This window comes from Sceloporus occidentalis, unplaced genomic scaffold, assembly GCF_023333645.1.
Source record: "Sceloporus occidentalis isolate IW3139 unplaced genomic scaffold, rSceOcc1.0.p SCAF_7, whole genome shotgun sequence".
NCBI classification, from domain to species: Eukaryota; Metazoa; Chordata; class Lepidosauria; order Squamata; family Phrynosomatidae; genus Sceloporus; species Sceloporus occidentalis.
This window is the reverse complement of record NW_028316987.1, coordinates 40,581,793-40,606,806: the sequence shown is the minus strand read 5'-3', so window position 1 is coordinate 40,606,806 and position 25,014 is coordinate 40,581,793. Positions and strand designations below refer to the sequence as shown.

General features: G+C 39.3%; 1 protein-coding gene across 1 annotated transcript in view; it reads left to right on the top strand.

The window, feature by feature from the left end:
- The first annotated feature begins 423 nt into the window (after positions 1-423).
- Positions 424-25,014, top strand: part of ARPP21 (cAMP regulated phosphoprotein 21) — a 251,859-nt gene continuing 227,268 nt past the window's right edge. Inside the window, exon 1 of the mRNA XM_089532674.1 lies at positions 424-535. The gene's annotated coding sequence lies outside the window, so the exon portion shown is untranslated. The remainder of the gene's footprint in view (positions 536-25,014) is intronic.

Here is a 25,014-nt window from a genome sequence, read left to right as displayed (position 1 = left end):
ATCCCCATACCCATGCTTGTAAATTACTGAATGGATTCCATATTCACTGAGCAGAGTTCAGCCACCACTAATGTGGATAATTTGTATTGCAGAACAATATAGCAATTACATATAGATCAGAACAATATGGATGAAGCTTTTTTTAAGAAAAATACTCAGAGAAGCATGCAATCTACTTTGCTATGTGGAGCTATTTGATACTGACTTCCCAGATTTTTTTAACTGGATAGTTCATTGGTTAATATTAGCTGAACAGCTGATTGTCAAAAGTTTACAACTGACAACAGGTGCTAGATCAACAGTGTCTGGAATTTCTACGGCCTAATATTTCTACTTTGGCACAAGCCTTCACTATTCTACAAAGCAGAGTCTTTGCAATTTGTCTGTTGTGTCCCACTCCTTGCATTTCTGTCTTGACAGCAGAAGGAACACACACCATTCATTAAAGGATTCAGCAGGAGAAAGGGAGTAAGAACTTTTTCAGAGCTTTGGAAGCAACATATCCTGGGGGGCCTAAAGCGGTCTTCGTGAAAAGGTAAGGAAATGGAATTAATGGAGAACTGAGGCTGATATTATACTAATTTCTGGAAGGGGAACAAGAAAGAAAATAACAGTGTTACCATTCCAATTACAGTACTTTAATTTGGATCGTTATTTAGTTGGGAACCCAATTCAGTTGATTCTTTGAAAACTTTCAGTGTCTTTGGCACATATTATGTCTGCAGTGCTGTCTGGTATAGTTGTATGTGGAAGAAGTTGTCTTGTTTTACAGTGCAGTTTTTTCTATCCCAGTCATGATTGTGTGATGATCACACATTTATAGTCACAGGATATAATATACAGCTTAAAAAAAATCAGACCCACTGAGTGAAACATGGGAAAATGAGTTGTTATTCTTTGAATTGAAAGCATCTATCTTTTCAGGAGTAATTAGCTAGAAATCTCACAATCCCTTTAAACATGTTCCTTGTATGAATGATATTCTTGAAAGCACCTTGGGTTTGTAAAAGGGGAAACAATGTTGAAGGAAGAGAAGGCTGAGAATTTTAATTTTTTTTTAAAAAAAGAATTTATCCAAATGGCCTCATAAACAGGCCAGAAAGGACATACTTTAAAAGTGAGCCTGAAAAATTAGACATAAGTCTACAAAAGCTTATGCTACCAGTTTCTTTCCTTCTCTCAGTTAGTCTCAAAGGTGTTACAAAATGCCTTTGCATAGCAATCTAGACTAAAACAGTTATATCTTTGAATTCTAAAACAATGAATTTGAAAGAAAGTTGTATAGGCAAACTGGCCAATCCAGGTAGTGGGCACTGCATCTGGTTTGAATCCCTGGGTATTTTTTTCAGGGAATTGAGTGATATTAAGCTTGCCACCTCTTTTTCCCCCCATGAGGCTCCTCATTCACAACAGCATGGTAGTCAGGTACAAGATATAAAAACAAGTGAGAATTTCATTCAATTCAGTATTTTAAAATAATGGAAATAATTGTAGATTAAACAAATCTGAAAGTGATGGATCAATCCATCTGCAGTGGTGGCCATTTTATTAAGGTAATAATCGATGAGAAAGAATAGCATCACAAGGTGCCATGTACTTTCCACTTCCTGTTGGTGTTGTTTAGATAGGTAGCCTTCATGTGTGAGTTGCGTCATACTTTCTTAGCTAGAAAATGTTGAGAATCTTTTTGCTGCAGCATTGTCTCTGCTCAGTGGATCCAGTTATTAAATGTGGTATTGGTCAGGGTTGCTTCCTGCTTCACATATAAATGTCTATCATGTGATTTCTCATCATTCGGTTATGCAACCTGTTATGATAGTTGGCTGAAACTGTGAATGACCTCTGTTAGTGATGAGCAGACAGCTGGTTGGAATGGGATCTTTTAAAAACTGATAAACTGTAACACCTGGAAGAACTATAAAGTGAATCTGATTTAAAGTTGGCCCCATTCTAAATCAACAAAAAGTCTATAGGGGTGCGTCTACCTTGTAGAAATAATGCAGTTTGGCACCACTTTACATGCTGTACCTCTATTCGGTTGAATCCTGGGACTTGAGGTTTTACAAGGTCTTTACCCTTTTATGCCAAAGAGGGCTGTTGCCTCACAAAACTACAGATACCAGGAAACTGTAGAATGGAACCACGGCAGTTACAGTGGTGTCAAACTGCATTATTTCTACAGTGTAGATGTACCCTATATCTTATGGTACTCCCTTTGAAAGAAAGCCCTCCATGCTTTATTTTCTAAAATGTTTTGAACCAAGGAGGGGGGGAAGGGCTTTGGGATTTAGGGCCTTGGTTTTACTGCTTCACAGATGGTACCAGTCTCCATTGAAAAGTGGCATTGTTGGAGTTAATGAGATGGAAGTTCTATCACTGAGTTTGTCAGTACTGCCTCCTCCAACCATGCAGTGCAAATTGGCAGTGACCAAGCAATGATCTGCATCCTTATGTGAAGTGGTTACAAGAGCAAAGTGGTCCTTTGAAATGTTACTTTTTTGAACTACAGCTTCCTGAATCTCCCAACCAGCACGGCTTATCAAAAGAAGCACCTCTGCTATGTAAAGGAAAGAGAATGGAACAGATTTACTGTTTTAGGCATGTGAAGCAGACAGGAACCAGATATAGACTGACTGAGCCCTCTTTTGTCATGCCTATAGACTTCATCATACAGCTTAAAAAGGCAATTTACCGAATAAAATTCTAATTCAGGCTACATCTAGATATTATCGCACCCGTTTTTGCGGTCAGCGGCACTGGGCAGATGCCTCCCGGATAACTTCTAGCTAGAATGTGAGCTCAGCCAGCTTCTTTTCAAAGCGGGTGACTTCCCAGCTTTGCAAATTGGGAAAGTTCATCATGCAAAGTCTCATCAAATTCAAAAGATCTGCTTTGCTGAGTAGAATATGAATCTAACCCTGGATACTCTCTTGAAAATTAGTGCCCTTCATCCAGGGCAGTTTAGATTCAAGTACAGAAGAATAATAAATTATTTTATTACCAGATGAAATGAATCAGCAAATTTAAAGGCTATGAACAAAAAGGTTTTGGCTTAGGTATCTAACAAAGAATAGTATGGACTTTTCAGACAATGTTCCTTGAGGACAGCATTCCTAGAGGAAATCATTATCTATGTAAGTACACCACACTTACTCTCATACATAATGAAAGTATTTGAATAACATAGTTGGATTTAAAATGCTGCTGAACACAAAATCAGGAGGCCAGAAAAGATCAAGAGGAACATGTGGAAAGCAGTTAACGTCTTTGCTCCAAGTAGCAAGGGGGCCACAAATAGGACATAAATGTCTAGAAGAGATTTGAAAGACCTAATTAGATGTACAGGTTGTAAACTTGCAGCACAATCCTATTTATGTTCACTCTCAGTTAAACATGCATTCAGTGGGCCATAAGAATCCAAGGAAAAGTGCATCAGTGACTGAATCCTTCATCCCAAATTCTACTGTAAAACTAAATATAGAAGTAGAATGGATACCTCTTAAGACTTGTCTTCTATCATTCTCCAGGCAACATATGTGATTTAAAAACTTTAGAAGTTCTTAGGACAGCTAAGTTTTCAAACAAATGGTAGATAGTCAGTTTTCATTTGAGACTTTAGCTAAACTCTAAATTTGAACTTCAGATTAAATTAAGCTTTACAGTGGGTCAGATTCCAGGTCTAGCTGTGGCAGCTGAGTCATCTGATCTGGCAGACTGTTCCTAGGATTACAGGGTGCCATGCACTCACCCACGCATCCCTTTCGAAATTAGGTTAACTTAATGTAACAGTCTGGGGCCTAAATAACTTAAAGGTACCAGATCCCATCTGAACTTGGATGCTAAGCAGGGTCAGTCCTGGTTAGTACTTGGATGTAGGGTTGACAGATTGGATGTTTGATCTTGAGTTGTTCTGTTTCAGTCTTCCTCATTATGGACCTAAATCGACTTGTTTGACCTAATTAATATAAATCAATTTCTTCAATAAGAACTTGATAAGTCACCTCTTTTATGGGTTGTATTGCTTCAATGGTTTACTCTAGTTGGAGTAACAATTAGATGTCATCCGTGGCATTGTCAAAATGATTTGCACTGAAACACTGCTTACTTCTTTCAAGGTAACAAAGATAACTCAGTGAGTTGTCATGACTAGATCATTTTCTGGTCAAGAGTTAATATCACAGCTAGAGGTGGTGTACCAATTAAGATGGTCCACCCTTCAAGGCTAATGTATCTTTTGGGATTCCAAAAAGCCTTAGAGGGTTTTATGACTGACACTGTTGAAGCCCTGGTCAATAGACTGAATTAAGATCTGACAAGGCTATTGTCAGTTTCAAGGGTCCTGGTTTGGAGGTATGTTGACCAGTCCTGGATGGGGTTACACACCTCTTTAAAATCTGTTTGAAATCACGGATAGATATGAAATCATGGATAGATGGAACAGTCAGGGGTGCTTATGATCAGCTTCTGCTGTTTTCCCAGCTGTGCCCCTTCCTAGAATTGGAGGGCCTAAAGAGAAGTAGTGCATGCAATGAAAACTTCAAGTCTAGACTTTTGCAATGCACTGTACATTGGGCTATATATGTACAAAGTTTGGAAACCAATTAATTCAAAACATGGTAGCCAGATTAGTTACTGGTACATCTAGGAGTGACCATATGACAGAAATATTAAAATCACTCCATTGACTGCCAGTTAGTTTCTGGGAAAAGTACAAAGTGCTGGTCATTACTTTTAAAACCCTACATGGTTTGGGCCAGGGTTACCTGTAGTATCAACTTCTCTCATATAATCTACCCTGTACACTCAGGTTCTCTGGGAGACATCTGCTTCAGTCAACCAAAAGTGGCCAACTGTTACCCAGACAACATTTGATGGCTTGGAACTGAAAGAAATCCCTCTTCCAAGGATATTAAAACTCTATCAGGCTCATATAAGAAAATAGAGTTTTCAAATAGTCTGGACTGAAACCGTCATAACCAGCACAGTGCCCAAGATTACATCAGGGCTTTATAGCATGAATCTTTACATGTAGAGTATATCTTGATTGCAGTACATAATCACTGTGTTGAATGTACAACTGAATGCACTGTAGAAAGAGGACTGCTTGATCTACAGTAACCACATATGTGTATCTAGATAACTATGGTACAACACACACAAATCCTCTTTTGTGCCCTTGAACTGAATTCAGACATTATGTATGAACCCTTTCATAGAAAAAGGTAAGCATGTTTAAGGCACCACCCAACGGGGGGGGGGGGGGGGGAGGGAAATATTATGGGGTCAATTTAAAGTAATGCAATGAAGACTGAAAGATTTTCATACCTCTGCACTGAGATCTAGATAGTCAGAGTCTATACATGTATCTTAAATACAGCTGCAGATTTCTCCTTGTAGATGTCTATACTCAAGCATGTTGAGGAAAAGAAGCCATGTTACAAAGAGTTTGGAGCCAGGAGCATTTGATCCTTTTAATCATTTGGAATTTTTTGATGTGACTAACATGTAAAGATGCGTGATATATTAACCATACATTGAGTTGGCCACCTGAACCAAAGCTTGCAAACATTGTGCACTGGCTAATAGTGTGACAGAGGAAGCTGTAATCCTGGGACAACAACAACACCAGAAAGCCATAATTTACCCAGCTGAAACAGTCACATCCTGCCATTCCACCTTAAAAACCATGTATAAGGGATCTAAACCCCATAATAACAAGATGCAATATACTCTGGTAAATAAAATTGAACATAACTAAATTAAACACACCCATATATAAACCAACAGACCAGCATAAAAGCAATAGCATGACAGCAGTAGCACTAAAAATACTGCCAGTTTTATTTTCAATTCATTTCCTAATAATTCTCAACATTTACTTTGCCTTTTTCATTGTCACCACACACCAAGTTGACATTTTCATTGAGCTATCCATCACAACCCTGAGATCTCCATCCTTCCTGGTTAGTCACAGCCAGTTCAAACCCCATCAGTGTATAGAGTTATACAGTAATTCTATCCTCTACTTCCTGGTGAATATCATTCTACAATTACATACAAATGACTTGTGGACATTTAGGCCCATAGTGATGTCTCCATTTGACCATGCATATTGAACAAGTAGAATTTTATGAAAATGCTATCTTGGTGGCAGTATGAATAAGTTTCATCTAGACACTTTGCTGCCTGAAGTAGAGCCCAAATTGTGCTCTGTTCTCCAAGGATCAACACTTTTAAATTTCTTATTGCATTATTTAGATACCAATCCCTGTCTTCATCTGTTCTATCCCACCATGATGCTGCCCAAAACAGGCCATTCCACTAAGCAGCAAACTCGTATGGTAAAAAATGTCCGATTTCTTGAGCCATCTCCTTCTTCTACATATCACAAACCTAAATTTAGCTTTTATAACCCTGCAGTGATATCATCCAGAATTGGATTATATACATCACAAAATATGTGGCATTGTTCCAGTGAGTTCAGGGTCCCACCTCTGTAATCCCATGTGACCATACTCCTAATGCACCAAAACCAAGCCCTCTCAGAAGTCCAGTGATGTTACAAGCACTGCTGAACAGATCTAGGAAACTGCAGTCTACAAGAAATATAGGCCCATTACAGACGGGCCATATAGTATGTGTGGAGCGCGTACTAGGGTTAGGAAGGGGCAGTGCTTCTGCACCCCCCTAACCCTAGTGCATGCTCTGCAAGCACAAAATGGCAGCGGCCGTTCCACACGGCCGCAGCCATGACAACATCACGACCACGCTGCCTCTATACGGGGCGGTGTGGACGTGATGTCGTCACTCCGCGCCAGGGCGCTTAGTGCGCTCTTAGCACGGAGCAGGAAGGAGCTCCATTTTGGAGCTACTTCCTGGTTTGTGCCGCTGGGCGCAGCCTTCACACGACTGCGCCCAGTGGCACAAAGGAGAAAGGGGCCAAGCGGCCCCTTTCTCCTCCTCCCCGCCGCCGCGGGGTGTCCTTGGGGCTTGAAGCCCCAAGGACACCCCTTTCCAGGCTGCGGGGAAGCAGCCTTTTGCCGCTTCCCCGCAGCCCGGAAAGCGGCGGATCGGGGCCTCAGCGGCTGCCGGTCTAGCCACTGAGGCCCCGATACACTGGGGAAAGGGGCGGGTGCAGACCGCCCCAAACGGGCGGTCTGTAACCCGCCATAGGGGTTCTAGGTTTGGGCCAGCTTGTTGCCTTTATCTCATTCAGCTGGTGGCAGGGTTGTAGGTACAGGGGGGATATGGGTAAAATGGCATTGCCACACCAGTAAGAATTCTGCTTCCTTCTCATGAAATTATGTTGCAGTTGCCAAACATCTAGCATGGCAGAAAATGTGAAATCAAAAATTGTTCACACGTCGTTCACACCAAGAACTCATATTTGCTGTATTCACATTCCCTTGATAATTTTGCCCATCTCTTTTCTTTGGATGCCTAAACTCTATTTCAAAATGCTCTTACTTGTTGCTCTTTTGCCCCCCTCCACCACCACAGCTATACCCCTGCTGTTGCTAGCCTACCATTTGTACCTAGGCTTAGAATTCCTTCAAGGGAAGTTGTGTTCCCTCTCTCCATTTTTGGACAGTGCAAAGACTTTCTCAGTTTACTGACAGCTGTTATGCAATCTATCAGCTGTTTCCTTAAAAGCAGCCTTCCAGACTGGAGGCTTAATTCTTCCAGCACTCCTCAAGGGACATACCTAAAGAAACACTGTAGAAGAACTGGACAGCCCCCATGTGTGCCAGGAACGTCTGTTCAGCTGGGGGTTTCATGACTTTCAAGCAAAGCTTGGGAAAGTTACTGTTTAGACAACTCCCTTAACCCTCAGACAGCGGGTCTGGGGAGGGGGTCATGGGAGACATAGGCCAAAAGTGTAACTTTCCTAGACTCTGGTTGAATGTTAATGAAATGTTCAAGGGGATATAAACAAAAAAAAAAGCAACTAATGCATGCATACACACAGGGCATTGGTTACCAACAAGCTTCATTTGGAGCCTACCGATTATGGGCAGAATTGGCACTTACAGTTCTGTAGATAATTCTGGTTCTGGAAAACTGGTTCCTGGGCCAGCAAGCTTCTTTTGGAGATCTACCAATTATGGGAACTTGGCCCTGCACACAAATATTTTTCTGATGAGAGAGACCAGGGCCAGATTATCAAACAGGTTACAAAAGCCCTATTTTAGGATGTGTGATTTTCATAATACAGTGCTGGCATTGTGTAATAATTTCCACCTAAACATCATCAGAGGTAGAGGTCCTTCTTGTTGACCTGTAATAGAATATATTATTTTCATATGACAGACACTAATTTTAACGATGCATGTGCTGAAAAAAAGTTATTAAAATATGATTGTATGTGTCCTGATCTGTAGAAAAACACTTATTTATTTGATTGATTCCATTTCTAGGCAGCTCACAAACAAAACCATCTAAAATTTTTACAATTAAAAACCCGAGGCCCACAAAATTTTTCAAATGATAGTGGTGGGAGAAGGGGAGAAAACCTGAAAGATTTATTTTTAAGTGCTTTTGTTCTAGCCGTAAGTGGCTATACTAGGAGTACAAGCTAATACAGAGAAGAAAATCGTGAAGTTGATTAATTTTTGTATAGTGTGAAATTTCTAATGACCCAAATTTTCCTGTTCCTAGGCTCTTCAGTGTCTCAAGAATTGTTTATTTAAGTCCAATGCCAAAGGGTGTATCTAAAGAAAGTTTAAGTCCCAAACTCTTAACAGATCTCTTATTTGATCTAGAGTCACTCCTGTGTGTTTTCATAATGTGTATTTATGCTTACAGTTTCAGAGGAAATTGATCTTTTAGTCATATAATTTGTTGCATTATATAGTACATTACACCCATAACTTGCCCTGCCATCATCTTTTCAAAACGTCCTGGGTATTTAACTTGTAATTATTCAGCAGCCTTTCATGAGAAAAAAGCAATTGCATTTCTAAGCAATACTATTCTCTCCACCCCCCAAGTTTTGTAAACACATTAGGTGGCCAAAGTAATTTTAATTTGGTGATAAGCAAAGAAGGAAAATATTATTGCTAAATCCTTTGGTAGTGCAACTGCTGATTAACACTGCAGGGAGTCTGCATCATCAGGCTGCCATCTTCTATTGTGAAGGGCAAAACAGCCCTTCACAGGTATCAGGAAGCTTGCCCTTAAAACATCCCAACATTTATCCCAAGAAATCCGCCAGATTCCAAGACAGAAATCAATTATTCTCATAGGGAAAGTCTGTACATCTGCTTCCTTTTGTTTTGGTTCCTGCTCTGTTTTCTAAATGTCTTGTGACCCCTTTTTGTTCCACTTTGCAAATGCATGAGAGCATCACCAGGAACTTTGCAATTGTTAAGTCAAGCTGAACTATGGTTTAGAAGCTTGGAATTACAGACTGAGACACTAATCGGGCATAGAATGGTGTTGTAATGCTGATGAAGACTTCTGTGAGTCAAAACGGCCACACATTACTCCGGAGGTAGCCATCAAGGACTTTGCTACTATTGAAAAATATACTGTTTATCTTCATGCTACCTGGACAACAAGTACTACAAATAATTCCTTTCATGTTTGGGATTGGACATTTTTTGTGAAACAGCAAAATATTGCTACTGCTAACACTTTGGATACTCTACTCCTATTGTTGGGACTATTATTTATATTTAAAAAGATTCAGAAAAGTTATTTCCTACAGCTGGCTTCATGTTGAATGTGTTTCAAGATTTGTATACCACTGTTGAATTCAATATTTACCTTACAGATATATATATTTTGCAAGTAATGATATGTCTTTGGTACATTCTTTATAACTAGTAGCACAGTTTATCCAGTGTTTCCCTCCCCTCTTGTTAGAACTAGAGTCGATTCTGTTTCTTTAGTTTAAAGCACCTCTACCAGTATGCCGTCTGTTCCTGTGATTTATTTCTCTCAAGTGCTCTGAGAACAGCTTCTACTTCTCTTTCTAAAATTGTAGGATCAACTTCAAATGGTTCTTCCTTGAATGAATCTGTCATCCTATTATCTCTTTTACATAGTTTTTCAGTGTATTGTTTCCATTATCTTTTGATTTCTCCGTCGTGTAATGCTAGTTCTACAGTATCCCCACTCTTGGTTTAAATTTCTCTTTGATTTCTCAAATCTTGTAAAAGAGGCCTGTTGTTGTCACCTGTGCACAAGTTGCAAGTTGCTGAACAGTTGAAACCAAGGTTCTAACTCTGTTTCTGTTCTCTTTTACTTTTGTTTCTTGTCTATCCTTCACTGCTTCAAGAGTTTCATCTGTCATTCATTGAGACTTCACTTTCTATTTTGCATTCTTCCCTGACAATATCCCTGGCTTTAGTCCAGAGTTTTTCTTTCCCCTGGTCAATTAGGTTTAATAGAGTAAATCTTTTTTTTCTTTTTTGTTAATGCTAACTTGAAATTTTACATGGATATTTTTCAGGTTGTAATTTGCCATGATGATTGGCTGAATGTTCTTTAGCTTTACTCTCATTTTTTAAAATTAGACTTTATGGCCTGCTGCTGGTCATGTTTTTGCAGCTACATTGGTGCTTCTTCACCTTCTGCCTCCAATTATGTAGTCTATTTGATGTTTATACTGGCCATCACATAATGTCCATGTATACAGTCCCCTCTTGGGTTGTTGAAGAATGTGTTTGTGATGGGGGGGGGGGGTTGGTCTTTCAAAATTCAATCAGTTGTTATCCTGCATCATTTCTTGAAATTTTCTTTTGATCTTTGATTCTGTTCTGTTTCTTACTTTTGCAATCTAATCACCTATGATTAACAAGAAGTCCTATTTTGGTATGTGATCAGTTTCCTCCTGGACTTCAACATAGAAACATTCAGTTTGTGTTCTGCCTCTGCAGTTGGGGCATAAACTTGGATTATGATTATATTGATGGGTTTTCCCTGAAGACTTATTGATATTATTCAGTCAGACTTTGCATTATATCCTTTTATTGATTTTTCCACATCTCACTTTTAATGCCACCCCATTTCTTCTTAGATTTGCATTTCCTGAGTAGAACTGTTTATCTGACTCAATATACCCATTTCTGTCCACTTTAGCTTGCTCGCTCCAAACACTGCATTGTTTATATGTTCATTTCTTATTTTACTATGTGTAGCTTTCCCAGATACATGCTTCTCAGATTCCATGTTCTTACAATATGTATTGTGTAGCTTCAGATTTTCAGACTTTTGAACACATCAGCAGCTGACCAACCTTTTGGTTTGAGTCCAGCTATATAATACTTCTCAATAGTCCAATAGGTTGTAGAATGACATCTGGCCTGGAAGTGTCATCTCCTGGCACTATGTCTTGTTTCATTTTGATTGTCTCATCTAGGGTTTGTGGCAAAAGATATTCAAAAGGGCCTCCTTGTGTGCAGTACTACCAAGTGTTTTCTATGGTGCCACTGCCATTGTTTCTGAGAGATCCTCCACCAGTGTCACACCACCTCCACTGCTGCTGCTGCCTAGTAGGTTTTCCTCAGTAAAAGTCTGTCTAACATGGGAGGCCTTACCAGAGGCACTGCTGTGATCAGCATAGTGTTTTGCTTTACAGGAGCATACAATCCCATCAGCACAGAAATGTAGTGCCATTGGTGGGAGAAGCAAATCAGCTGAATTTAAAAGTCCTTTATCTCATCTCCCCAAGTAATTGCGAAGGAATAATCCGTTCTTTTCCACTTGATCGGAGAACAACCCTTTTATCTGAAACTTCTGTTTTAATTTCAAACAGAAAAATATGGTCTCTCTCTCTGTGTGAGAGAGAATGACAAGCTATGAGCAATTGTAGTTGGTAGTTAATACATGATATTGATTGATATCACCAGGGGCCATCCCAAGATCTCAGGTTTAGGCCTGGAAACTTCAGGGTCTCAGGCAATCCTAACCTGGCAACCCAACATGTAAGGGACAGAAATATCCAAATAAAGAACAGAACCCTTTCCTTTTTTTCTGGTCAGCAGTCTCCCTTTGTACTTTATATTCCTTTAGAAGGTCTTTGTTTTTCTGTTTTTATTCTCCAGTTCAAAAAAGCATCTTACAATGCAACCCAACTGACGGGGACTTTCATGGCCACATTTTGTTCATTGCTTTGTTGATCATTTAAGTTATTCATGCCTACACTGTGAGCTTTCTACAACATCATTCAACTCATCCATAAGGAATGTTAGAATTCTTGGAGAAACAAACATTTGTAGCTGAAAAAGCTGTAGTGCATTTTAGCTACTCATTTAACTTACTCTACAAGTGTAGATCCTTATGTATCCCAAACGGCACCATTGTTACACAAGACAGAGGTATTGGAAGGCTCAGTTGAATACCAACATTTGAAAATGTATTAAAAATTCTTTAGAAAAATGGGGAACTGGGGCAAAGAGGAATGGAATGGCATATCCTTTGATTTTTATTTTCTTTCCTTTTCTTCTTCTGTAATTTTTTTTATTTTCTGAATGTATATTACTTTGTAAATTAGCTTGTTCATATTAAAAAAAAAACCTAATTTTAACAATAAACGAGAGTCTAGAACTTAGCATTCTAAAACCATGTTTTCTTTCAGAATCCAATTCTTTATTTCCCTCTTGGGAAACAAGAACAACACAAATGTATCATGAACAGGGAATGTAGAAGTCGTGAATGAATGTTCCAGTTCTTGCTTTGTTAAGGAATGTGAGAGGAGGAGAAAAGAGAGATTTGCAGATTACAAAATCGAGAATGAACAAATTACTAAGGGTATACTAGGTGATGCAGGAACAGAAAGGGCATGGCTAAGATCAACAGACAGCAAATTACATAAATATTGTTCTTCAACTCAAGGTGTACACTACCAGCAACTGAGTATAGGTGTACTAAGGTTGCTACTTCTCACATTCTCTACACGAAGGTCATTCATCATATATAAACACATCTGGCTCTGGATCAGTTAAGCCATTCTGCCACCTCTAGCTTCATGCCTTTCAGATATGTTGGACCACATTCCGCATCACCCCAGCCAACACTGTCAAAATGTGAGCTGGCTGGGGTTTTAGAATTTGTAATCCAACACATCTGGACAGCATGAAATTGGGAAACGAATGGTAGTGCTCATTGAATAAGAAACAAAAGGCCACTTCCTCCACCCATCGAATCTGGTACCATCATGGGGTAATTTTTGGAAGCCTTCTTGCAGGTGCCACTACCTTCTGAATGTGAGTGTCTGTTTATAGGGCCTTTCTACCATCAGTAACCTGCTTTTAGAATGCTCTCTGACAAATGTTAACTGTTTTTATGCTATTCGCATGGCATGGAGATTTCTGTACTGCATTCTCTCAGTTCTTTTAAACCATTTTCCCCTGCTGTGGTTTTATGCTCTCTTCCCTTGATTTGGAATACAGGGACCTAACACTAGATCAGAACATTGTTTCTTCACCCAGTAGTGGCCACTCCGACTGACATTGGCTCTCAAGGGTTTCTGACACAATTCTTTCCAAACTCTATCTTGAAGATTACTGATATTCTGTGGTGGTCCCCCATCCAAAGTAGCTACCAGGCCAAACCTTGATAAGATGAGATCAAAATTAGATGAAATAAGTTGTGGTATGGTGTAAATTGTATTGCATTCTTTTGATGGCATTGTTGTTGGGGACACTGGCTGCATTTTAAACTGCAGATCATCATCAACAACACAATAATGGAACAGAGGTACATACCCTTTGCTGTGTCTGTGGAAGATGACTTGTGGAGGTTGGTATATATAAGATTAAATTACATATACCTGAATGAGAAATGAATTATAGCTACCACATGTTACAAATTGTAAAAGAAAAAGAAAGAATATAACACACACACACACACACACACACACACACATTTGGCTTCATTCAAACTCTTACAGTTACCAGTTTTCCCCAAAGTTCAACATTCAGTGAAAACCTGAATGACAATTTGTGAAAGTGGATTTTAGGATTAGTCACTAGTCATTAAACCCATAAAATTCCATTGCAAATTTTCAAGCCACTGAAGTACATGGCCTAAAATCTCCTGAATATGTTTCTGCAATTCTGTGTTGTATTTCCAAGCTCATTATGTCCTTGGCCTTTGGAGTCCAATGGATATAATGATTATATAATTGCTGTAGTGCAGTTAATTCCAATATCATTTGCAATTAAGATTGCCAACAGGGTAACATTACATTATTTGTCCAAACACCAAGGGTGATATAAAAAACATGTTGGCATAGCAATAGAAGGATGACTAAAATAAAGTGACTCATGAAACATTTCATTAGACTATATAGATAGTTCGACATATAGAAGAGTATAGGAAAATCAGTGTCATTTTAAGGTATTTGTTTTTTGAAATAAATGTTAGTTTGCCACCACAGCTGCCACCACTACTGGAATCCACTATAGCCCAGAGGGCAATGGGGAAGATGGATGTGAGGGGAAGAAGGCTTAGGAGGTGAGGACATGATGATGGTCTAACTGAAGAAGTACTGAGAGAACTTGAGGGAGAGTTATTCTGAGAGGGAAAGACTGGAAAGAAAAATAGAGAGGGGATCTGGTGGGTAAAAAACAATTACTGGACAGCAGTAATAATGGTGGGAGAGAACAGTAGTGACACCAGTACTGCAAAGAGGGAGGCATTGGTGAACTTCTTGTAAGAATCCCTCATCAAGAAAACCCTAGATTGAGACAATCCAAAATGAAGCAAAAGGAAGGGACAGGACACAAACAGAAAGCTAAACAAGTAGAACAGAGGGCAAGTAGAAATAGAGATGTGGCCAAGGGGACAACAGAACTCAATGAGCCTGGAAGCCATGGAGGGAGACATATCCAGCAATGAAAAGAATGTTCAGAATTGTACTACACATGTTATAGAAGAAACAATGAATGACAGATGAAATGCTTCAACCAATTAAGAAAGACAAGAAGTAAAAGTAAAGGGAAACAGGGACATAATCAGAACCATGAATGCTACTGCTCAAAGATTAGTGTGCAAGAATAAAGAAAATTACTACAACAATCAATGCAGAGAAATAGAATTTGACAACAAAAAAGGAAGAACATCAGACCTCTTCCACAAGTTCTGGGAATTCAAAGAGAAATTTAAACCAAGGGTGGGGATGTTCTATAATCAGCAGAGGAACATAATACACGACCATGAGGAAATTATAAAAAAAAAAAAAAATGGAAGCAAGGCACAGAAGAGTGTGTGTGTGTGTGTGTGTATAAAATGTGTCAATGAATGACACATGGGGAAAAGAATCATATGAAGACGAACCCTCAATTTTCGAAAGCGAAGTGAAAGCAGCACTCAAAGCAATTGGGAAGAACAAATCACCAGGAACAAATGACATACCAATAGAACTACTACTATCCACAGAGACAGAATCAAATTCAATTGAAATATGGAAGAAATAGACAAGATTATAAAATATAAAGATATACAACTAAACACTAAAGTTAAAATAGTCCAACCCACTGTATTCCTCACATCATGTATGAATACTAGAGCTGGACAGTGGAGAAAGCCAATAGGAAAAAAAATCAGATCATTTGAAATGTAGTGCTGGAGAAGAGTGCTAAAGATACTGTGGACAGCCAAAAAGACAAATGGATGGTTCCCTTGAGGCCAGGCTGTCCAAACTGAATTTTTCATACTTTGGCCACATCATGAGAATCCATGACTCATTAGAAAAAGCAGTGATGCTAGAAAAGGTGGAAGGCAATTGACAGAGAGGAAGACCGCATGCCAGATGTTTAGACTCAACCAGAGAGGCTACAGGCTTGAGCCTGCAGGATCTGAGTAGAGTGATAGAAAATAAGGGGAGATATCTCATTCACAGGGTCCCATGAGTCAAGGTTTACTTAAGGGCAGTTAACAACAACAACAACATTATAAAATCCATGATAGACATAAGTTTCACCAAGAAGTGATAAAATGTATCAATTTCTAATAAAATTTGGAAAATTTTTATTCTCTGCCTTTGTTTTTTAGCTTAATTTAGTTTAGTTCTATTTGAAATGTGATGTTTGTTGAATTAGTGTAAAGTGAAATTTTAAAAAAACAATTTAAAATGAATATAAGATACAGGGAGTGCACCTTTAGTATGAATTTTTTTTTTGTTGGATCAGCAGATGTCCTCCAAAGTGATCTTAACAAAGTTGGACTATTCCTCCCAAAATTTCAAGATTCCCATAAACTGTCTGTGAAAAGGAAAAGGAAATGAAATATAATTATTTCATTACTCTTAAACTGTTATTTCCAGGAAGTGGGAATGAAAAAGAGCACGATAGACTTTTTTGTCCAAGAGATTTAATTTCTTACCAGATAAAAAACTTTATTGGGACTTTATTTCTCTTTCCAGTCACAGTGCTTCTAGGATGCTGGAGAATGAACAATTTATCACTTGGTGTCAACTGATGAGAAGGTTAAAACAAACTCACCGACTGTGTAGCTTCCAACTCTGGAGACTATCCTATCGAAAAGTTACAGGTTACTGCTTTAAGGATGCCTCTATGGTATGTGTTTTCATACAAATTGCCCACACAAATTGCCAATAGAATTGCCCGCAAACAGGAAATGAAGAAAATATATACAGAATCAAACTATAAAAGCTGCCCTTGAGTATATATTCTGCATTTCCCTCCTAAATTCTAGTTGGCATCTTCTTGGAAAGGGAACCACATCTGCAAATTACATCCATTTCTGCCAAAATAAGTTACAAAGTAAATGTGATAGACAATTCAATTTTTACAAAGACAAAATGTAAAGTCTTCTGAATGTTGGGAGATCTGATTCACTTAGAAGTGCTAGCATGCCTTCAAACGTCATCCAATTATGCTCCAAATCCTATTGTTAGTACATACTAGAGTAGAGAAATTGAATTGATGGGATTTACCAATGTAATAACTCACCTTGTATTCAGCAGATTTAACCTAGTTGAGATTAACCAATAGGATTGCAGCCTGTGCCCAAATTATTTTTAAAAGTTAGTAAACATACTTTTGAGGCCCAGTGTGATGTATCGGTTTGAGTACTAGACTATGACTCTGGAGATCAAGGTTCAGTTCCCTGCTCCAGCATAAGAACCCACTGGGTGACTTCAGGCAAGCCACACTCTTTCAGGCTCACAGAATGGCAGTAGCACCCCCCCCCCCCCGCCCTGAAGAAACCTGCCAAGAAAACCCTATGATGGGTTCACCTTATGACTTGTAGGCACATGACAACAAACCATACATTGATTATAAAATGAAAAAAATATTTTATATTTTAACAGAATTGTAGTTTTAAAATGTGCTTTGTATATAGTGTATACAACACTTAGAGATTTTTTAATAGCAAATAGTTTAGAAATACATTAAAATAATTAAAAGACTATAAATCTAATGAGTTAGAGAAATGTTCTGTCATTTCTGGCCATCTGATCAGGAATTATGCTGGTTGAGAATCCTACAGCTATTGGAGCGTCATAGGTTCCCTGCACCTTATCTAGATCACAACTATCAACTGAGCTGAAAATACCATCTACAATCTGGTATCCTACCCAAGGAGATTGGAAAGGGAGATCCTAGGTGTATTCACACTGCAAAAATATAGCAGTTTGACACCACTTTAATTGCCACGATACAATACTATGGAATTTGGGGATTTGTAGTTTTGTGGGATATTAAACCTTTCTTGTCTTTGATAGCTCTGATGCCCCACCAAATTACAAATTCCAGAATTCCATAGCATTGAGCCATGGATGTTAAAGTGGTGTCAAACTGCTTTATTTTTGCAGAGTGGCTGCAGTCCAAGTGTAAAGAGAGCTCCAAAGTAGAATATTCATTAAATTAAGGATCCCAGGTATTTAGGGCTCACCTCAGAAGAAATATATGTCACATACACAAGCTAGGAGCCTTTAGTGTTTTAGGATTCCAGGAGAAGAGGGGAAACCTCGTTCCCTCCACAATTAATTCCTCTTTCCTCACTAGCCAGCTTTTCTTCTATTAATTTCTCTCTGTGATAGGACTTAATTTGTTTTGTAATTTATAGCTCACCGTTCTCCCATTGCCCTGACCAAGGGAGCTTAGAACATAAATTTAACAAAATGTAGCTAAAACCAGTCATTAACATTAATATAACATTAAAGAACAATGAAGAAAGAATTTAATATGTTATATTAAAAACAAGCAGTGAAATAAAATAGTGAAAATAAATGTAAAAATACAACTTCGTCTATGAAAAGACCCTGCTGCACCAAGCAGTTAGTGGGCAAAAGCTTGCCTGAATAAGGAGCTTATCGTTCACCTTTTTAAACCAGGTCCAGCCTCCCGGTCTGGAGCCGGGATGTGAGATAGAGGTTGGATTATTGCTCACTAAATCGCTACTGAATCACTGGCCGAAATCAGCTTGGGTCCAAACCAGGTCCCAGTCGCAGTCCACCAGCACTTTTTAGAAGCTCGAAGCTTTCCAACATCTAAAAAGTGCTGGCAGATCATGGCTGGAACCTGGCTTGGACTCTGGGTGATGGCAGCTGATGGTTCGGTGGCAATTTAGTGAGCAATAACCTCTGCCTTCATCCCGCATCCCGGCTCCAACCTGGGAGGCTAGACCTGGTTTTAAAAGGTGAGCGATACACTCCTAAGTCTTTCCCTATTGACAAGAAAAGAGTAGAGAGGGGACCAACTTAGCTTCCTATGAAAAGAAGTTCCACAGTCTGGGAGCAGTCACTAAGAAGGTCCTTTCTCATTGTTAATACAGTGGGGCCTCCGCATACGCGGCCTTTTTATAAGCGGCTTTGAGCGTATGCGCTCAAGCCGCTGGGCGCGCGTGGGGCAGAAGGGGTGGCGCGTCCCATTCAGTTGAATGGGCGTGTGCGCCCATTGCGCCGTGCGTGCGCCTGTTGTGCCCCGCGCACCTCCGCGCTGCCGTGCACGAGCCCCATTGTTTACAATGGGGCTCGAGCATAGGCGGAAATCGCCATACGCGGCGGGATCCGGAACGGATCCCCCGCGTATGGCGAGGTTCCACTGTATTAACAACCTTTGCACTTACTGTAGTTTGCATATTTTCAGACTTCTTTTTTGCTTCTCCTCACCCACTCTCTTCCTGCATCACTCAAACCTACAGCCATTTTTCTTTCTTCTCTATTAGACCATGTATTTGATTCTGCACAACATCTTGTAGTTAGAGCTACTTTTATATGTTTTACAAAGAAAACAAAGCTTATTTCTTCTTCTTTTAGACCCTGTGTATAGCTGGCTGGGCATGGGACTGGTTGTTGTTCAGCTTCTGCTTAGCCAATTTGATTACTTTGCTTCAGAGTTCCAGTACTATCTCTCACATTTCCAACACTTGTGTCCTTACCAAATGCACACAACTTGTTTGTAAAGGAGATGGAGCTGATAGAAAGGCTTCCCTTGAAGATCTCAGAACTTAGCCAGGCTCATATAGGGAGACAGTAATTCAGATAATCTGGGCCCAAACCGAATTCACACAGTGATGGAGGTTAGACCTATTATTGGGCTCATTCACACGTACATTTTTGCACTGAAGATATACAAAATGAATTATTTGTGCGACACCAAATAGAAGTTCTGACTATGTTTGCCATGATTGCATCTCTCTGTGGCATTTTATACCAATTTCCATTGTGTGACTAGAATGTTGGACCATACAGGCCTCTGGCCCAATTTGGTGGGGCACGTCTTGTGTTCTTAAGAGTTTCACCTGAGCAGTGGATTCTCTTTTCTCTGTCAGTCCCCATAAAGGTTGGGCCTTATGCCTTTTGAGCATTGTCAGTGTCATCATTTGTCATCTTGGAATGTTTGGAATCTCTTTTCAGAGTTATACAGTGGAAAAGAATTTGGAAAGTGAAGCATTTTCTTCTTTATACAGATTGCTACTGATTTCTCCTTCCTCTCTTATCCTTCATCTTAATAGAGCTCATGCCGGGATTTGACAGCATACTTTGATAGCATGATGATTCCCACTCCCACAAGTACTAGATCAGTCATTCATATTTCATGCTTTAACAAAAGGAGACAAAGAAGGAGAATTAGGTTCATTTTGCCTCCCTGAGACACAAGCAGTTGGTTGTGCAACTAGAGGTCTGACTGTTGGGTTGAGGAGAGGTAAAGTGGCCATAGTAAAGAAGATTGGAGAAGCATTGCATACTATACCACCCTTCAAGGCTGTTGTTCACCCTACACATCTGTCTGGGGATATAGCCACACTACATAGTTATATCAGTTTAATGCCACTTTAACAGGCATGATTCCTGTGGAATCCTGGGATATTTACTTCAGTGAGGTCCTTATGATTCTCTGCCAGTTCAAGGGAGTGCACTAGACACTTCTAAGTACACCCCTAAACTAAGTCGTAGTACAGACCACTAAAAAGTGGCATACCAGCGCTGGTATTAGGGTTAGGGAGCGTGCACCATGTACATGCTTCGTAACCCTAATACGTGCCGCTGGTGGCATAATGGTGGCGCCCTGTGCACAAGGGCACCACCATTATGATGTCACGCATGCACCACATCCAAATGGCATGGCACAGGCATGATATCTTAATACTGCCCCAGGCCGCTTATGGTAGCCTGGCTGTGGCGCGAGAAGGAGCTCCAAAACAAAGCTCCTTCTGGGCACGCACCTCATTCCTGCAGCTAGCAAACGGCTGCAGCAATGATGCCAGGGAGAAAGGGGTTTTCTCCCATGGCTCTGGCTCCTGAGGTGTCCAGGGGCATGAAACCCCAAGGACACCCCTTTTCCAGGCCACGGGGAAGCAGCATTTTTCTGCTTCTCCGTGGCCTGGAAAAGCGCCGGATTGGGGCCTCTGAGCTGCCGGTATGGCTGCCGTAGCCCCATTCCTCCGCAGAAAGGGCTGGGTGCAGGTCACCCCAAAGGGGCGGTCTGTACTGTGCCTAAGTATATCACCAAACCTCAAATCCCAGTATTCCAAAGGATGTGGCTATAAAATGGAATCAAAGTGCTATAATTGTGCAGTGTGGATGTACCATGGCTCTTTATAGGTTGGAAAGGGCATGTTGTGTCCAAAGTCTGCTTGTATCCTTACTGTCTTTATTGATTCACTTGTGGAATGGCATTTTAACATCAAGAAACAGCATTCAGAGCTGAAGGACTGAAATGATCCCTTGCCTGATCATCAAGAGAGAGATACTGTGATCTTACTTTAATTTAAAAATGCCAGTTTTGGCTTTGGAAGAAGAGAGAAATCTCTGAAAGTTAATGAATTATAGGTGCAGCTGAATCTGCCAGGAAAAAAGAAATATTTTGTTTGCTTCAGTTGATCTTCATCTACTGAACCTACAGGTGTGCTCCAAAGGGAAAGAGCAAGGCCAATGCCAAAGCAATAAATATGTAAAGAGTTATTGGGAACTCAGACTATCAACCATGTCCTTGCTAAGAGAAGAAGCTCCTTCTCAACAACTTTTTAAAAAAGAAAGAAAGAACAGAAACATGAATGATGTCTTAGACCATAAAATCTTGTTCATTTTCCTTATTTCTTATTCCTTAAGGCTACCTTGGATTATTATGAGTGGTGGAGGAGACTTCGTCTTGCAGATCTCAGTTCTTAGGCAGATATCCACAGGTATATAGGGCTACATAAAGTAGGCTGAATGAGTGCCAAAACTGAAAGGAATGTTATGGTTGCATGCTGGATCAAAGACATTCAGTTAAAAAAAGATATGACGTTTAAAATTTAACAGCAGCAGTAGCAACATCTGGTCAATTTTAGTGGCATCCTTTTACAAATCCAAAAAGCTGGAATATTGTAGCTTGGCAAATTTGAAGGAAGTGGATATACCCACTTCTAATGTTGCAACCCATATCACAAGCAAGATGCCCCCAACTGATGCAAATTCAGGAAAGTTTTTTTTTAGTTTAAAACTTTAAAAGTTTAAAATACACATAACACACAATTCAAAGATTCCTACCTAAGCAATTTAGCAGCTTCCTGTATCTTCATTATACAGTTATTACTTGTTCTCGCATGCAAAGATAGAGAACGGAAAGATTTGCATCCATACTAGCAGCTCCTCATGTGATAGCAGGCAAGTACTCTACCTAGTTGAGGAAAGCAAGGTTGAGACCTACATTTGTGAGCCAACCAATGGTAAAAATTAAAATCGGTCATGAAGGAGGTACAAGGAAAGATTCCAAAATAATTGGCATATTAGTCATAATATGTTTGTATCTTGCTCACAGACATTGTCCACCTCGCAAAGTGGTATTCTATTTAACTTTTAAACAAGCTCCCAGATGGGTAGTCATATTGCTGTTCAAATATCTTTGAAACTTGAAAGTCAACACTAAAAGGTGTCTCATTTTCTAAATCCCTTCACACTCATAATCACTCAGTCCTTACTGCTTCATTGCTGGAAATCAAGGTCATTTTACTTTGCTGATTGCAGCTAATAAAAGGCGAAAAAAATAACAACCTGTTACTGATTTGAGGATAAGGTAGATCTGACCTGAATTGTGACATTTTATAAGGAGAGCAGAGGAAATGTATCAGAAGACAAACAATGACATTTTAAATAAGTACCATTTTCCCTCTGGGCATCTGACTACCTTCATTGTTCTTTTGATAATGTCTAGAATCTTTCATTTGCATCACATAATCTGTTGTCGGGGAGTTTCCTCCATATCATGCCTCTTTTAGTTTGTCACAGATTTACTCCCAAAGCTCTTTTGCTTGGAGGCATATAAAAGGCCCTTTGGTAATTTGTTTCCTGCCAAGAGATATGGATGTTTATCTGAGATAAAGCCCTTGTTTTAGGTTTATCTCCCTGTTGCATCAGTAGTGCTAATGTCAGGAGTGAGATGGATGAGGTGATTGAAGAATTGAACTAGCAAATGTTACTGGCAAAATCCAACTTGTTGTGTATAATTTGCTCATTACTCAGATAATTATCAAGATAATTTAGGAAATACACACAGGACAATTTCACAGAGACATTCAGAAAGATTTATCCAGATTTCAAACTCTATTCATTTTATCTTGATAAGGCGATATCCAATAATACCCAATCAGTCTGAGTCAATGTTTCCATGATAACATGAACATGATCCATGCACACTGAAGTTTTAAAGATAAGCACAACTTTTAAACTTTAACCCAACTTTTCTGCACGCTTTCAAGTTGTTCAAATAACATACATCTAAGTAAATTGTACCCAGCAGACTTCTATATTACTGTATATCCATGTCAGGATTGGTGGGGGGTGGGGGGATCATTCCAGTTCTCATTTTATGAATTTACCAAAGTTGACACATTTCTTTATATCTAAGATAGAAATGAATTGAGGTTCAAAAAAAATCTGAATGTTAAAAAAGTGAAACTGACAGATTGCCCCACCTCTATCTTAACATTTTGTCTGCAGTACTGCAATGACTGAGAGGCAGCATGATGTAGTGATTTGAGCATTGGACTATGATTCTGAAATTGTTGTTAGCTGCTTTGAGTTGATTTCAACTCATAGTGATCCCATCTTGAAGTCCCTCTATCCTCAACTGCTCTGCTCAGGTCCTGCAGACTCAGGACCATGGTTCCTTTTATTGAGTCTATCCATCTGGTGTGCAGTCTACTTCTCTTTCTACCACCCTCCACTTTACTAGCATTATTGTTCTTTCTAGTGAGTCTTGCCTTTTCCTAATGTGTCCAAAGTATGACAGCCTCAGTTTAGTCACCTTGACTTCCAGAGAGAGTTCGGGCTTAATCTGTTCTAGTTAAATTCCCCACTTGGCCATCAAAATCCACTGGGTGACTTTGGGCAAGTCACATACTCTCAGGTTGTGAGTTCAATACCAGCCACAGGTTCAGGCTTGCATCCTTCCAAGGTCACTAAAATGAGTACCTGGCTTGTTAGGGGCAATTAGTTTACACATTGTAAACAGCTTAGGGAGTGCTAAAGTGCACTGATAAGTGGTATAGAAATGTACTTGCTATTGCTATTGTTCACTACTAAGAAAAATTTTCCTTGCAGTTCCTTCAAAACTTTGTGCCCCAGCAATTATATTTACAAAAGAAGCCAGTTTTTACCTCCCAAAGACGAATCACAATACAATAGTAAATTAATATGTAACTTGCAAAGCAAGGAAATCTTATGCTAGGACAAACAGACATCTTTTATCTTTTAAGGGCACTCTCTTTCAAATGGCATATTAACTTTGCCATGCCTTCAGAAAATAGAAATCATTGTTGTATAACTTATCATATTGCTCTGCCGCACACACATCTTTAAGCTATAAAAGCTTATAGTAAGATCATTTCTTAGATTTGAAATCATTTAAATTCTAAATATAAGTAGCTCATTAATTCCCAGACAATGAGCTGAGGCTTATTTATGTGTCCCAACGAGTCTGAGTCACCAGACCATTAACACTAACTTAAAGGAAAGAATTGGCAAAGTAAATAAATTTTCTTTGTTGTTATACTCTTTTGTTTTAACAAAGTGTTGTAGAGCTGAAATCTGAAATTAAAAGAAACTCACTATGATCATTTGCATTGTCATACTATTAAAGTAACAGTTATATAGCATACATCAGAGGTGGCAGGACTGAGAAAGCCCTGCAGGTTTCTATGGGGACATCTGGTCTTTCAGATAGCCTGGATCTACATTGTAGAGGGCTTTGTAGATCATGACTAGCATTTGAATTATGTTTGGAAACAAACCACTTCACTGTCCAGCTCTCATGTCTATACATAGTAATGGAGAATACGAATGCTTGGACGAGTCTAACGTTAGTGTTCAGCTGTGTTTCTTTACACTTTAGGATTTTGTCTAGTTCCTCTTCCCATTTCCAATCTTCTATTGATTTCCTGATAGAAGTTTTTGTTCTGATCAATGTTTGATCCAAGGTATAAGAAATCGTAACTATTTCAATTTTCTCATTTTCTAGGTTGAATTTATGTAAATCCTCAATGGTTGTTATCTTTGGTTTCCTCAATGCTTAATATTAGGCCTACCTTTCTGCATCCTTCTTTGACTTTATTTAG